Here is a 15,559-nt window from a genome sequence, read left to right as displayed (position 1 = left end):
TACTGAATGCATTTAAAAGGTACCATCTTCATGGCATTTCAAGATTCAACATCATGTACAGTAATAAGCTTTAATAAGAAAAACAATATAAAATTAAAGCAACATTCTTCAAGATAGCAAATTACAGCTTCTACTCAAATCCAGGGTCACTTGCTAGGACAATGACACAACTTAATTCATGCCAGTACTTGAATTGGGCATTGTCACGAGCTCAATTGCGTACGAAACAGGATGTTGGTTATACAAGATTGTGTTGCAAGCATTTTATCAGGAGGAGGAGGAGGAGGAGGACGACGACGACTCTACTGGAGTTGGTTTTCGCTACTCCCACCTTGCCAATCACACCTTAACAAAGGATTGTGTCATTTCTGACCCTGGCACTGAAATCACACAGAAAATCAAGTTTATCTCGCTCTTGGATGGGGATCGGGGATTTTTTTCTAACATCAGGATTACAAAGTTCTCCTGGGGCTCATCAGCAGCTTCCAGGGTTGGGACAGATGCACTGATGACTGCAGTGGTAGAGCAATTGGGAAGGTCTTGAAAGTTTCTTATTGTGACATCAGACTAGCTCATTTTTAAAGGGCAAAGCTCGACTCTTGAAATTCCTCTTCCAGTTTGACTTTCCAGAAGGTGGTGTATCCACTATCTTGGTCTTTGAGCTGGCCTTTTACTGGCTGTTGCGACCCATTCAGGGCAGCAATTTCAACGACAGAACATCTGAGCTCCCAGAGAATCTATGTATGTGACCTATGTGGGTATTAATGTAGAGTCTGGTCTCCAGTCAACTCCATTGCTGTTCAATTAAGACATCACTCTGTCAGGTCACTTTGACAATCACGTATCTGAATCAGGTTTATTATATGACATGAAATCTGTTGTTTTGCAGTAGCAGTACAGTGCAAAGGCATAAAAATTATTATACATTACAAAATAAATAAAGTGCAAAAAAGGAATAAGGTAGTGTTCATGGACTGTTCAGAAACCTGATAGCAGAATGGAAGAGGCTGTTCCTAAAATGTTGAGTATGGGTCTTCAGGCTCCTGTACCTCCTTCCCAATAGTAGTAACGTGAAGAGGGCATGTCCCGGCTGGTGAGGGTCCTTAGTGATGGACGCCACCTTCTTGAGGCACCACCTCTTGAAGATATCCTCGATGGTGGGGAGGGTTGTGCCCATGATGGAGCTGGCTGAGTCTACAACCCTCTGTAGCCTCTTGCAATCCTGTGCATTGGAACCTCCATACTGGGCTGTGGTGCAACCAGTCAGAATGCTCTCCACTATACATCTATGGAAATTTGCAAGAGTCTTTGGTGACATGCCAAATCTCCTAACAAAGTAGAGCTGCTGGCATGCCTTCTTCATGATTGCATCAATGTATTGGTTCCAGGATAGATCTTCTGAGATGTTGACGCCCAGGAACTTGAAGCTGCTCACCCTTTCCACTGCTGACCCCTCAATGAGGGCTAGTATATATATATTCTCCGAAGTTCCCCTTACTGAAGTCCACAATCAATTCCTTGGTCTCGCTGATGATGAATGCAAGGTTGTTGTTGCTGCGATGCCACTTAACCAGCCAAACTATCTCATTCCTGTGTGCCTCATTTTGTTATGAACCAGCAACAAAAGAAACACACTGAGTCATGATTCAGTGTTAAAAAACTACTTTATTAATAGTTACTTATGATAATAAGAAAAATAAAAGTAAAAATGTTAGAATGTTAGAAGTAAAAATGTTAAATCTTAAACATTTTCCCCAAAAACTAAACTCGTAGTGTGTGTGTGGCAAATTCCTGAACTCCAAGTCCAGGAATAGTTCTTAAAGTTCCAGTCAGCAAGCCATAAGGTGAAACATGAGCAAAGGCTTCTTCAACAACCACCGTTGTCTGAAGATAAGACGTAGATGTAGAGAGAAAATAGAGAGTAATTACGAAATCCAAATGTTCCACGATGGAACCCAAATGACACCTCAGTGTTTACTCAGCAGTGACTACTCCACCGCTTCTTCCTCACCCCAAAAGGCTCTCGAATCGTGGCCGTTCACACAAATACCTGTTTCCTTCTACAGGTCAACAACAAAGTGAACTCCACTGCTTCATTCCAAAGTATCTGCCACCCCGAAAAGCATCCGAGATGTGGCTGTCCACACAAATACCTGTTTCCCGCTACAGGTTAACAACAAACTGGACTCCACCAGATTACTCCAAAAATCCATACGTGGATTGTAGTGACAGGCACAGTTATTGTTTCTCATCCATCGATAGAGAAACTAGCAGGCTGGTGTCTCTCTCTCTCTCCTCCCTCCTCTGACTGACTCCGACTGACTGCTTCAAAAACATCATTACGTCCTTTATCTTCTGTTGTCGTAACCACGCCAACACACACACACCACTATGCTCTATCTTAAAGGGACTTCACCAACAGTAACCCAGTTCGTAACACTTGTCACCATCTGAGATTTTACCAACAACAGTGTTGTCATCTGCGAATGTATAGATAGCATTTGAGCTGTTCTTAGCCACAGTAATGAGTGTAGAAAGAGTAGAGCAGTGGGCTAAGCACACATCCTTGAGGTGTGCCTATGTTGATTGTCAGCGAGGAGGAGATGTTATTACTGATCCACACTGACTGTGGCCTCCCAATGAGGAAGTCAAGGATCTAGTTGCAGAGGGAGGTACAGAGGCCCAGGTTTTGAAGACTGGTGATTAATACTGAGGGGATGACGGTATTGAACACCGAACAGCAGCCTGATGTATGTTTTCCTGTTGTCTAGGTGCTCCAGAGTGCACAGCTAGTGAGATTGGGTCTGCTGCAGACCTGTTGTGGCGGTAGGTGGATTGCAACAGCAACAGGTTCAGGTCCTTGCTCAGGCAGGAGTTAATTCTAGCCATAACCAATCTCTCAGAGCACTTCATCATGGTAGATGTGAGTGCTACCAGGTGATATGTCTTTATCTAGACTGCTGATATTGATCCTCTCCTTCCAGGAACATATTTAGGAGTGGAAGGTGCCAGTCTGTGATTTATTTTAACATGTGATAGCCATCACACACCAGCTGCCATATTTGACTTGACAGAGTGATACCTTGATTCAGCATCAAGTGAGGACCAAAGTGACTGGAGATCAGACTCGACATTAACACACAAACACAGGCGGACATGTGCATAGGTGCCTGCCAGCAGGTATGCACTCAGACATACCCTTGCCCACTAGATCCAATCTCAGTGCAGATAAATGAAAAGCAAGATTGTGTCATCATCCCAACATTCATTCTTTCTCACTGCTATGGTATATCGTGCTCTAACAAGCTTTCCACTATTCTTTAAGACAAATGAGAAACTTCAATTTGCATCAGATGCACAATAAAATACGCCTCAGTCATCGAGCTGCCACAATATGACACTTGCACACCTGAACATTTGGAGGCCAAGATCCAAGTCATCATTAACCTGTTCACTGAAGCACAGGAATGGGTGTTACACTTAACATCCACATTACAAAGGTCCTTTACCCGTCTTCCTTGACAATAAAGCTCCACAGGAAGATCCCGGAAATCATGGACCACTACCCCTACTGCAAGAGCCACCTATCAATGATGGTAGACATCAGTGATGAAATTCACTCTTGCCAGCCTTTGTGAGGAAATGAAGGTCTTCTTTTGATTAGCAATCCACCTCTACATTTTGTTTTAAATCTGTTTAATTGATTCTCTTACCAGTATGTGTATATTTCCACCCCCCCCCCCCCATCTCAAAGTCAGTCTTCCAAAGTTTAATGCTCTAATTCTAACACTCCTTTGCTTTCCTTTTAGTCACCTTCTTAGCCTACTTCAGGGACAAGTATGACTTGTTCCCACTATAGCTTTACAAGTTCCGAGGTGACTAATGAGCCCCGTGTGGAATCTGCATAGGTGGGGAAGGTGGAGCGTAACAAGGTAACTGAGCTGTTCAGATCATTTGACATTCCTTCTACCATTTGTATTTGGCCTCTATGCACTTCAGAATAGGCCCAGTGCCTTCCTTCAGTTTGACTGACTTTGGGCAAGGTATTTCCTTGAATCAATAACCTTACTTTTTTTCAAACAGGCTTTGAGGACATCTATGCAGCATTTTCTGTGTTCTCCTGGTGGCCCCTTGCCAGCACAAAACTTGGAGTAGAATGTTTGTTTCAGGAGCAACCAACTGCAGGAAGAACCCAGCAGGTTGTGCAGCATCTGTGAGGGGAAAAGGACTGTCAAAGTTTCAGGTTGAAATGTCAACAATTCCTTTCCCCTCTCCACAGATGCTGCTTAACCTGCTGGGTTCTTCCAGCAGGTGGTTTGTTGCTCCAGATTCCAAAATCTGCAATCTCTTGCGTCTCTGCTTGTTTCAGGAGTCTGCTATCAGACACACAAACAACATGGCCCAGTGGTAGTGGGTTGTGATCAGAATCTCAATGCTGGGGACGTTGATCTGAGAGGAACACTGACATTAGTTCACCTTCCCTGCCAGAAGATGAGAAGGATTCTTCAGTGTTGTTTTAGTGGTACTTCTCCAGGGCTCTTGAGATACCTACTAAAGGTTGTCTGTCTCTCTGACACACACAGGAGGGTGGGGCTCACTGCTGCTTAGCAGGCCATAAGCTTGATTCCTGGTTTCAGGTTGTGGTCTTCATTTTCCTTAGACTGCAGTGTAGCACTGGAGGCAACAATGGATTTAGTCCTGGACATCTGCATTTGATGAGAAGTTGCTCTTGAGATATGGGATACCTGAATTTTAATGCAGAAGTGTATAGTTCAGTTGCTAGAAAGTTTGGGGTTGCCTATCAAAACAGATGATTTTTGAGAGGGGGATTTAACAAGTTGAGTAAGGAAAAATATTTTGTAATGTTGCTATATTATTAAATTATTAATTTGTAGCCTGGTATCTAAATAAAATATCAATTTAAACTGCACTCACTAATGGTCAGTGCACAACATCATCGCATTATTAGTTCTCTTTATAACAAGTTATTTTAAGAGGCACAATTGTAACATACATTTAGTACTAGCATTACCTAAACATGCAATAATTACATTTATTTCCCCGTAACAAATGCTCAAAAATTTTCATTTGTGGAAAAAAGAACTTTTCTTTACAGCTCCATAAAAAGACTCAGCTCTCTCAGTCCATTCCCTACCTTTTACTATCCATATACAATATCTGACCTCCACTTCTCATCTGCATCCTTCCCTTGTTATCTGATTACGGCCTCAGTACCTCTGGCCTTTTGCTTCTATGAGCTCCAATAACATGGACTTTTCATTTACATTATGCTTGATTGATTTACACTAATATTTATGGAAATTACTGCTGTCCATGGACTTCTATCACAATCTTTGAAATGGTATAGACAACATATTCCCAATGGGAACAATTCTGCAAGACTTTAATAATATGAACTAAATACCATTGGCCTCCTGCAAGACATTGAGAAATTATTTATTAGAGCATGACCCTGCCACAACACCTTGCTAATCCCACAAATATCATATGAAATATGAAGTAGTTAATTAAAGTGCATAAAAAGTCTAATGTATAAAGTGTATAAAAAATTCACCCAAGTATTTTGTAATCACTTTTCTGATTTCAGTGAATTCTGAAATGCTGAATTCGACCAACATTTCAGAAAACTTCATACAAAGAATTCCAAACAATTTCAAATAAGCGAGCAATTTTGTTGAATAACATCAGACTAAATGTTAATCCAATAATACAGCAAAATAACAAAATATTTTACCTTTTCGACTTGTTAAAACTGTGGTTTCTTTTTTTTCTTCTCACACCTAATTATGAAAATCTGCTTTGATAGGCAAACCCAAACTTTCCAAAAACTGAACTATAAACCTCTGCACTAAAATTCTCACATTACAGACTGCAGGGTGAATAATGAACCCTTTATTAAGCTAATCCCTCCAAATAGCAGGCTTATTGATATAAAATTACACTCTACGAAGGACATATCAATTTTATGAAGCAAGATTGACCGATCAAAATAAAAAAGATTTCACCAGATTACATTGCTTAATGTTGCTTCTTGTCCTTTGCAAAATATTGCCAAGCTGCATAGTATTCCTTGTAGTACTCTAAACAATTTGAGCATGTTGTTTATGGAAAACATGAACCCTTCACAAAAGCATTTTTGTAAATTTAAGATCCAAGAAGCTTTTCCCCTAGAGATAGAGAAAAGAGAAGTGAAAAGCAAGCGAAATTCTTAGAATTGAAGATACTGAAAATGTGAAATAACCATGACCTTCACACCCATTTCTCTGGCCAGGTATCTTCACCCAGTACTGCAAACTCTTCCTCCTGTCTTCAGAATTCCCAATCTATCTGGAACTTTCCTTCTGGCCTCTTCCCTCTCAAGAGCTGTTTGTTGCTAACTAAAAATTGAATATTGACCGCCTTGATTTTCCACTCCCCTCACTCACTCTAAGCTACCCCCTTCTGAACTTGCAGCACTCCACTCACTGAGAAGCCATCTTGACATTGTCCTGTAAACAAGGGTAACACTGTTGTGGTCTGGTGAGCTACTTCCATCTCGCAGAGGCTAAACATCAGCCCTCAGAGAAACCTCCCTCTGGACCATGATGCTACCATTGTCTCCCACCCAGTTATGGACCTCAATTCCTCACAGGACCTTCCCTCCACAGCTTCCAAACTCATAGTGCCCCAGCTATGTGCTGCCAATTTCTAATTTCTGCCCAAGACCCACAAAAAGGGCCATCAGGTAGACTCATTGTTTTAGCCTGCTCTTGCTAAACCAAACCCACTTCTTCATGCTTTGATTCTATCTTTTCTCCCCTGGTCCAGTCCCTTCCATTTATATTCAGGGCACTTTGGATGCCCTCCACTGCTTCAGTTTCTAATTTTCTGCCGCCAACTGGTTCCTCTTCATCATGGATATACAATCACTCTACACCTCCATCCTACATCAGGCTAATTTGTGGCCTTCTGCTACTTCCTTGAACAGAATCCCCAGTTTCCCTTCACCAACATACCCATTTGCCTGGCTGAACTCATTCTCACATTGAATAACTTCTACTCTACTCACTTTCTCCAAGTCAATGGTGTATCTGTGGGCAGTCTTTGTTCACTCAACTCTTTTTCCAGTACATCAACAACTACATTGGTGCTGCTTTCTGCACTCATACATATCTCAAAAATTTCACTTTTGCTGCCAGTTTTCACCCTGTTCTTACCTTCACATACCCATTTCTGACTCTTCCCTTTCATTTCTGGATCTCACTGTCTCCATCTCAGGGGATAGGCAAGACACAAACATCCATTACAAGCCCTCAGATTCCCACAGTTATCTTTATACTCCTTCAACCCTGCCTCCTGTAAGGACTCCATTTCCATCACATCTGATGATGAGGTACCTCTAAACTATCTTCCTTCTTCCTAAAGGATGGGTTTTTCCATACCATGGTGGACAGAGCCCTTGGCTGCATTTCATTTATTTCCCATTATCTGCTCTCAATTCCCTTCTCTTGAACAAAACAAAATCAAAGTTCCCCCAGTCCTTGCCTTTTATCCCACCATCTTCCACTTTCAGCTGATCATCCTAATTTCCGCCACAGCCAATGATTACACCACCAGACAAATATTACCGTCCCTTTTCAGCATTTTGAAGGGATTGTTCTCTTCACTGTCACCTGATCACTCTTCTATCCCCAACAACCACTCCCCATCTCATGCTACCTTTCCATGCAATAGCAGGAGATGCAACACCTGGGATAGAGTCAGAGTTATGCAGCGTGAAATCAGGCCCTTCAGCCCAACTCATCCATGCCAACCAAGATGCCTATCTAAACCACTTCCATTTGCCTGCATTTGGCCCATATCCCTCTTTTCATATCCATGTATGGGTCCAAATATCTTTTAAACGTTGAAATTTTACCTGCCTCTACAGGCTTGTTCTATATGCCTACCACGCTCTGTGTGGAAAAACTTGCTCCTCAGGTCCTTGTTAAAACTTTCCTCCCTCACCTTAAATCTATACCCTCTAGTTTTAGACTCCCCTATCCAGTGAAAAAGGCCGTGACTATCTGCTCTATCTATGCCCCTCATGATTTTATAAACTTCTATAAGGTTATCCCTCAGCCTTCTTTCACTCCAGGGAAAACAGTCCCAGCCTATCTAATCTCTCCTTATAACTCAAGCCCTCCAATCTAGGCAACATCCTTATGATTTCTTTGCCTCCTCTCTAGCTTAATCACATCCTTCCTATAGTATGGCAACCAGAACTACAACACAATACTCCAAGTTTGGTGTAACCAACGTTTTGTACAACTATAACATGACATCCCAACTCTTGTACTCGATGCCATGGCCAATGAAGGCAAGCCTGTCTATGTGTGCAGCCACTTTCAGGGAACTATTACATGTACCCCCCCCGTGTTTCAGTTCAACAATACTCCCCAGGGCCCTGCCATTCACTGTGTATGACCTGCCATGGTTTGACTTCCTACCTTTACCTCTTCCCTTCTCATCTCCCAGGAACCCAAAAAGGCCTTCCAGGTAAAGCAGTGATTTACTTATACTTCTTCCAATTTAGTTACGCTATTCAGTGTTCACAATGTGGTTTCCTCTACACTGAAGAAACCAAATGCAAATTGGGTGATCGCTTCATGGAGGACCTGCATTCAGTCCACAGAAGTGTCACTGAGCTTCAGGATCCATGCCATTTTATTCCTCCATCCCACTCAAATTCTGACCTATGGTCTCCAACAACTGTTACAATAATGCCCAACACAACATTCAAGAATACCACTTCATGCTCTGTCTGGACACATTGCAGCCTTCTAGATTTAACACCAAATTCTCCAACCTTAGGTAACTTGCTCTTTCTTTCTATATACATCAGAACTGGCCATATCTGTCTGACATCCTTCTGTGATTTTGGCTCAGTTTTCCCTCTCACTTGGCCCCTGGACACATCTCACAGCTCTACTATTAGCAAAACAACACAAAGCATAAATCGCTTCCAATTGCCAGATTTACTCATCTGGTCTCACCCTTTCAGAGATATCCCCTTTGTTCTAACCATCCCACCTCATCTTCTCTCCAAATGAAAACTTATTTTCTTTCTTTCCCAGTTCTGACAAAGGGTCTTTGAAATGAAACACTGTTTCTCTATCTACAGATGCCACCCGCCTGCTAAGTGTTTCCAGTATTTTCTGTTTTTATAACAAATGTAAAGCAAGTATTATCAACAATTTCAAAACAGGACTAAGATGTTCAGCTACAAGCACCAGTTCTGCCATACAATTTCATCAATGCAATTATATCTCAACTCCATTTATCCAGCAGAGCTTCACATCATCAATACCTTTACCTAGCCAAAATCCACCAGCCTTTGTAAGTCTATTCAATCATCTTCATCCAGAAGCAGCAACAGATGATTGATCTCTATCACCCCAGAAGCAAACTTTTGTCAATTAGATTCATTCCACACATGGATGATAATACAGGATAAAGGCTACAGGACCCAACAACATCCCAATGTAGTCCTTAAAACATAATTCAAAACTGCCCATGCTTATAACTGAACAGTTCCTACAACATTGATATCTATGTGACATTATGAAAATTGCCCATGTATGCCCAGTTGATGAAAGGTAGGACAAACTCAATCTGGCTAATGATTGCTCCATTATCGGCAAGTGCAATCAACTGCCACTTTCTCTCCAAGGATGCGCTCAATGATGTTCAGTTTGTATTTTGGCAGGACCATTCATGTTCAAAACCTCATTTCAGCCTTGGTTCAAACATGGAATAATTCAATTTTAGAGGCATGGTGAGAATCACAGTCCTTGAATAAGTATTAAGAAGGTTTGATAACATGTCAACTGGAATAAAGAGAAACTCTCCATTGACTGGAGTCACAAAGGAAAATGGTTAAAGGGCATTGCTGCAGATATTCCTCAGAGTAACATACTAGGGGCAGTGAGCTTCAACGGCTTCATTATTGATCTTTGTCATGATGTCAGAACTGGGATATTCACTGATTGCAGAATAAATTCAATTTGCACCTTTTTAGATAATGAACAAGTCAGTGCCTACATCCAGCAAGTTCCGAACAACATTCATGTTACTGGTCACGCAAGTGTCAGACAATATCCAGTCTCAGCAAGAGAGAGGCTCAACCTCTTCCCCTGACATTCAAGAAAATTAAAGCTAAGCCCCCATCATCAACTTTTTGGGATGAACAATACCCTGAAACTTAACTGGAACACACATAAACACTATGGCTACAAAAGGGGCTTAAGGCTGGGTATGCAACAGCAAGTATTTCACCTCTCACCTCCACAAAGTTTTCCCATGGCTATAAGATACAACTCAGTGGGAAGAAATATATTATAAATCATTCAATAAGGTCAACACCATTCAAGACAAAACTATTTGCTTGCGTGGCACCAATCCTCCACCCTAAACATTCATTTCATCAGCGGAGTACTGCGACAGCAATACCTGCTGCACCTGATCAAGATTTCTACAGCTGCAACTCTCAAACCCACAACTTTTACCACCGAAAAGAACAAAGACAGCAGGAGCATAGGAATATCACTGAGCAAATTTCCAAGCATCATGTAAACCCAACTTGGAAAGTTTCCTTTATTGTTGGAGGCACTAAATGAAAGAACTCAGAACTGCCTACCCAAAAGCATTTTCACAACTGCAGTAGTTCAAGTAATTCATTAACCACTTATCAAAAGCAATAAATGCTGCTTTTGTCTGTGACTTCCATTTTCATTAATGAGCCAAAGTAAGGTATGATAAACAGAGCTGAACTGAGAGCAGAAGGAGATTTAAAAGCTTCAAAAATAACCAGTAAGAATTACCTGCTGAATTAGTACTCCAAATATGATCGAAATGGAACTTTGCACAACTGTGGCATAACTTACAAACCTTTCCATCCAGTGTAGATTACATACTCTTTTCCATTACAATACATCAATATATGATTTAATTTACAATTAATCAAAGCTGAACCACTGAAAAAATTTGTGCAGCGACTGATCTGTCAATTAAATGAGATTTTAAAGTACAGGTCATCCCCAGGTTACAACAGGGTTCCACTGAACTGTTCGTGACCCCAACAGTTCACAAGTCAGAAATAAAGCTGCAAAACGAGTTCCCAAGTGGCAGGAGATCTCTGAAGCCCCGCAGCAGCCAGCAAATGCAGATTGCCAGTCTTCCCGATGACCCTTACCAATTTTTACAGATGCACCACAGAAAGCATCCTATCCAGATGCTTCACAGCTTGGTATGGCAGCTGCTCTGCCCAAGTCTGCAAGAAATTGCAGAGTTGTGAATGCAGCCTATTCCATCACACAAACCAGCCTCCCCTCCATTCACTCAGTCTACATCAGGGAAAGCAACTAACATAATCAAGGGACCCTCACACCCCAGTTATTCCCTCTTCTCTCCTCTCCCATTGAGCAGAAGATACAAAAGCTTGAGAGCATGAACCATCATACTCAAGAACAGCTTCTATCCCACTGTTATCAGACTCTTGAATGGACCTCTCAGACACTAAAAGATGAACTCTTGATCTCCCAATCTACTTTGTCATGCCCTTGCACTTTATTTGTCTACCTGCACTGCACTTTCTCTGTAACTGCAATGCTATATTCTGCATTCTGTTTTCTTTTTTACTACCTGGATGGCATGCAAACCAAAGCTTTTCACTGTATCTGAGAACATGTGGAAATAATAAAATGCTTGGTCATATGCAAGGGCTGTACAGAATTGGGCGTTCACAAGCTGGGGAGGACTTGTACCAGGAAAGTCAACCAGAAACTAAGCAAACAATTCAGTTTCTGAATTCAGTCAAAATGTAAGAGCCATAGCCACAATGTCCTCAGTAAATACTTACAAGAAGCATTACCAGCTAATTATCTCAAAAAATGTTTCCCATCCCAGCTACCACAACAAACCACTTCAAAAAAAATCAAAAAAAGATAATGGATTAACAAAAAAAAAGATCCTTAAGATATGGCTTGCAAAATAATCTTGCAATAATGAACATTACAGGTCGGAGTTCCCAAAGTAAACACATCGATTCAACTAACTGTTATTACATTTACTCCCCAAAAATATGCATGTTGCATTTGAGTGTAAACAGTGTTTATGTGCATGTGCATGCCTGTCCTAGTAATTATATGCACAACAACATCTGAGTATTAAATTTTTAAATAGAAAAATAATTTTGAGAGTCAAATTATGTAAGGTGGCTTGCAACTTCTTTAAAACTAAAATCATGATTCACATTTCAAATGATCAGTCCTTAGCCAAATTCCAGAAGTAAAACCTCACCTTACTTCCTTTTTCAGTGCATTTGGAAGAACATTTGGAAGAACAAGTGGTACCAGCTGGAAAACAAAAGGTCAGTTACTGGACTGCTGACATTGCACTGGGGACTTCCCTAGCTGGTACTGGAGAAAGCATAATCTACAGCTAATGCTTAAATGTGCTCTCAAAATTGTAACATTTCATTGATTCATCACTAAAGTTGACAAAACTATTTATAGGAGAAGGAGGCAAAGAAGTACATAAAATTCCAAATTATTGTTTTAAGAAAAACATAAAAAAGTCTCATCATGAAGATCTGCTTTAGACTTACTTCATTTGCAAACAAAAGTGGGTGAAAATAAAATCAGCCAGCAATCCCACTCTTGACCTCTTAAGGTGAGGGCAGCATCAAATTTTGTTGCCTTACATACAAATTCATAATTAGCAAGATTACATAACAGATTTCCTAATTATTTTAACATATTTTAGTTTATTTTAACAAAATTAGTTTTCAACCTGGTCATCCTCAATGCATTACAGTTATCATTACTTGTGGTACTCATTTAAGTTAGCAACTAGATCAGGGGCTCATGGGTCCTGTGCCAAGATAGCTGTGGCAGCAATCTGAGGTTCTACAAATTACTCCAGCACCACTGTGAGGACTAGAATGTAAAACAAGTATTTAAACTAGGGGTTCCAATTGATAAGACCATTGAATAATTGCTAATCCAAACACAGTAGATGGGAACAAGGCAAGACTCAGTTACAAGAACCTTCAATCAAGCCACATGTTTGCATTCAATTTTACTGAATGGAGGTAGTTTCTGGCAACAGCAATGAACGTGCAACCCAGCATGGGTTATTGCCTTCTGGTAAAGGAGAGAAATCAGCAAATTCTCCAATTTGCATATCAGAATTAACTGAAACGCATTCAAAGATGAAACCCAAGAGCCATGTTGATTGAGATAAGAATTTAAATAGACCACTTGAGTAGATGTAAACAACCTCTAACATACAAATCTAGATATTCCATCTGGCGCCACTTCATTTATTTTAACTTGGTACCATCAGAAAATAACATCCACTGGAAAATCTAGAATATAAAGCTTGGTAGTACAAAAACAGAACATGCAGCAAGGGTTCATGGTTCAGTGCCAAGATAGTTGTGGCAGCAATTGGAGGTTCTTGAGGAGGGATGGAGCAGATTGCCTACTTGTCAAGTTTACACGCACACACAGCCCACAGAAACTTACACACAGTAAAGGCAGAAACTACACTTCCAAAAACCATGCTCATAATTAGATACAAGCATACCTGGTTAAAGCAAATAGAATGTTTAAAATAAGAGCTGTAATTGTATACGGCTGGTTGAAAATGGAAAATAATTGATTGTAATAACTTTTACTAAAACCTGTTAAACTGACTAAAACATGTACATTCCCATGACTGGTGAATAAGCATTGATTAGAAAGTTAAATCAGTAAAATCAATTGCTTAAAAAGCTAGTGCTGTTTTTTTTACCATGGGGAGTACTAGGATGTCTAAATAGTGCAATGGGGAGAAGTAGGACTCTTACTTCCACACTTAAAATCAGGCTCCCAGCTTACTGGGAGCCCAATTTAATGTCAAGTGCCATTTTGCGAGTTTTATAGGAAGTTCACCAGTGAAATGTAGGGTGGAGCCACCAATTACAAAAGGTAATTGGTCTTCCTCAGCACCTCCTGCAAGCCAGGTTCTTCACCACCACTGTTTTTCCCCACCCCCACCCGCCACTAAAGCTATCGTTTCTGTTGGCAATCTCCTTCCACATCTATCCCTCAATTTTAGTTAAGGATCCACAGCTCACACTTGCTCTGGTACTCCAGTCTGCTTGTCAGCCAGTCTGTCCAATTGGCTACCCAAGAACTACAATTTGTTAATGAGGCCTTGTCATGTAATTTGATGGGTTTTGGTCTCAACTGCACCACCTGCTCAAATACCTTCACAACATACTGAAAATATTCCAAATATTGCACATGAACCACAAATCATAAATGCGACAACATCTCTCACACAGAACCACTTTTGAGATTCACCTGCAGTTTATTAACATCCTTGCTTATTCTTTATTGGGATACAAATTTTCACACAATACTCATAGCAGATAAAAAAATATACAATGGCCATCTAAACCATTTTCCGCTGGAATTAAAGGTAATAATTCAATCAACCACTGAACCATTATGTTAAAAGCATTACTCATTTTAAAATATGACTTTTTTTAAATCTTTAATTTTTATTCTGTTACCATTAAAGTGATTTGAAAAAGAATTGTCTGCACCAATCAGTGATAACGATGATGCATCACAGGAATGATACAAGGTTTAGGGGGAAACTTTGCATGTTCTTGTTGGTCTTGACCTTTAGTGGGTCTGTGGTAAAATTTTAAGCTAATGGACAAGATCCAAATCAAGCAGATTTATTTGCTCTGGACTAACTGGTACAAGCACCACCACTTGTCACAGAACCCATGATTTGCTTGAGGAGAGACAGGTTTATGCGTCTGATCAATGGTGGACCAACCCCAAAAGTGGGTTTTACTGCATGCCATGCACCTTGTGAGAAGCCTGGAAACCTAACAAGGGCTGCATTCAATGCTTGTCAAATGATTATTTCATAGGATGGTTTGAAGATGTGATACTGTAGTCTCCTTTGGAGTTATCATGGCTCTAAGGTGAGCTGGTGAAGACTTGCAAACAAATCACTCACTTATAAATGTACATATTTTATTAATCTTGATTTAATAATTTTTTTAATCTTCTTGTGCTCTTGGATGTTTATATTGAGGAGCCTAGCAATGGTAATCATATTCAATGCCGTTAGGGGATAGTCAAGCACTCATTAAAGATTGTCATTGCCTGACATCAGTTGAAAATATTGCCCAGATCTTGCTGCAAATGAGCACTGACTTTTTCATTATTCAAAGATTTACAAATGAAGATGAACACTGCAACAATCAGCAAATGGAACTATTTCTGATGTTATGATGGAGGTAAGGTTATTAATTAAGTAGCTGATAATAGTTAAATCTATGCAACTGTGGAACTCCTCCACCAATGTTCTGGTAATGACATCATTTAAGGTAAGATATTTATTTATTAGTCACATGTACATCCAAATGCGTCTTTCTGCGTTACTGAGAATGTGCTGGGGGCAGCCTGCAAGTGTTGCCACTCTTCCAGCGCCAACATAGCATGCCCACGGC

The 15,559-nt window shown here is 40.5% G+C and overlaps 1 protein-coding gene across 5 annotated transcripts in view; it reads right to left on the bottom strand.

The window, feature by feature from the left end:
• Positions 1–15,559, bottom strand: part of fndc3a (fibronectin type III domain containing 3A) — a 142,498-nt gene that overhangs the window by 116,391 nt on the left and 10,548 nt on the right. Inside the window, exons 2-3 of one of the 5 annotated variants that reach the window (XM_052013964.1) lie at positions 12,340–12,395; positions 4,553–4,745 (exon numbers count right to left, since the gene is read on the bottom strand). The exons of 2 other annotated variants lie outside the window; for them this stretch is intronic. The gene's annotated coding sequence lies outside the window, so the exon portion shown is untranslated. The remainder of the gene's footprint in view (positions 1–4,552; positions 4,746–12,339; positions 12,396–15,559) is intronic. 2 more of the 5 variants (XM_052013965.1, XM_052013966.1) reach the window with 2 other exon arrangements.

This window comes from Pristis pectinata, chromosome 4 (assembly GCF_009764475.1).
Source record: "Pristis pectinata isolate sPriPec2 chromosome 4, sPriPec2.1.pri, whole genome shotgun sequence".
Lineage (NCBI taxonomy): Eukaryota > Metazoa > Chordata > Chondrichthyes > Rhinopristiformes > Pristidae > Pristis > Pristis pectinata.
Note: the sequence above shows the minus strand (reverse complement) of the source record. Positions and strands in the feature narration are given on the sequence as shown.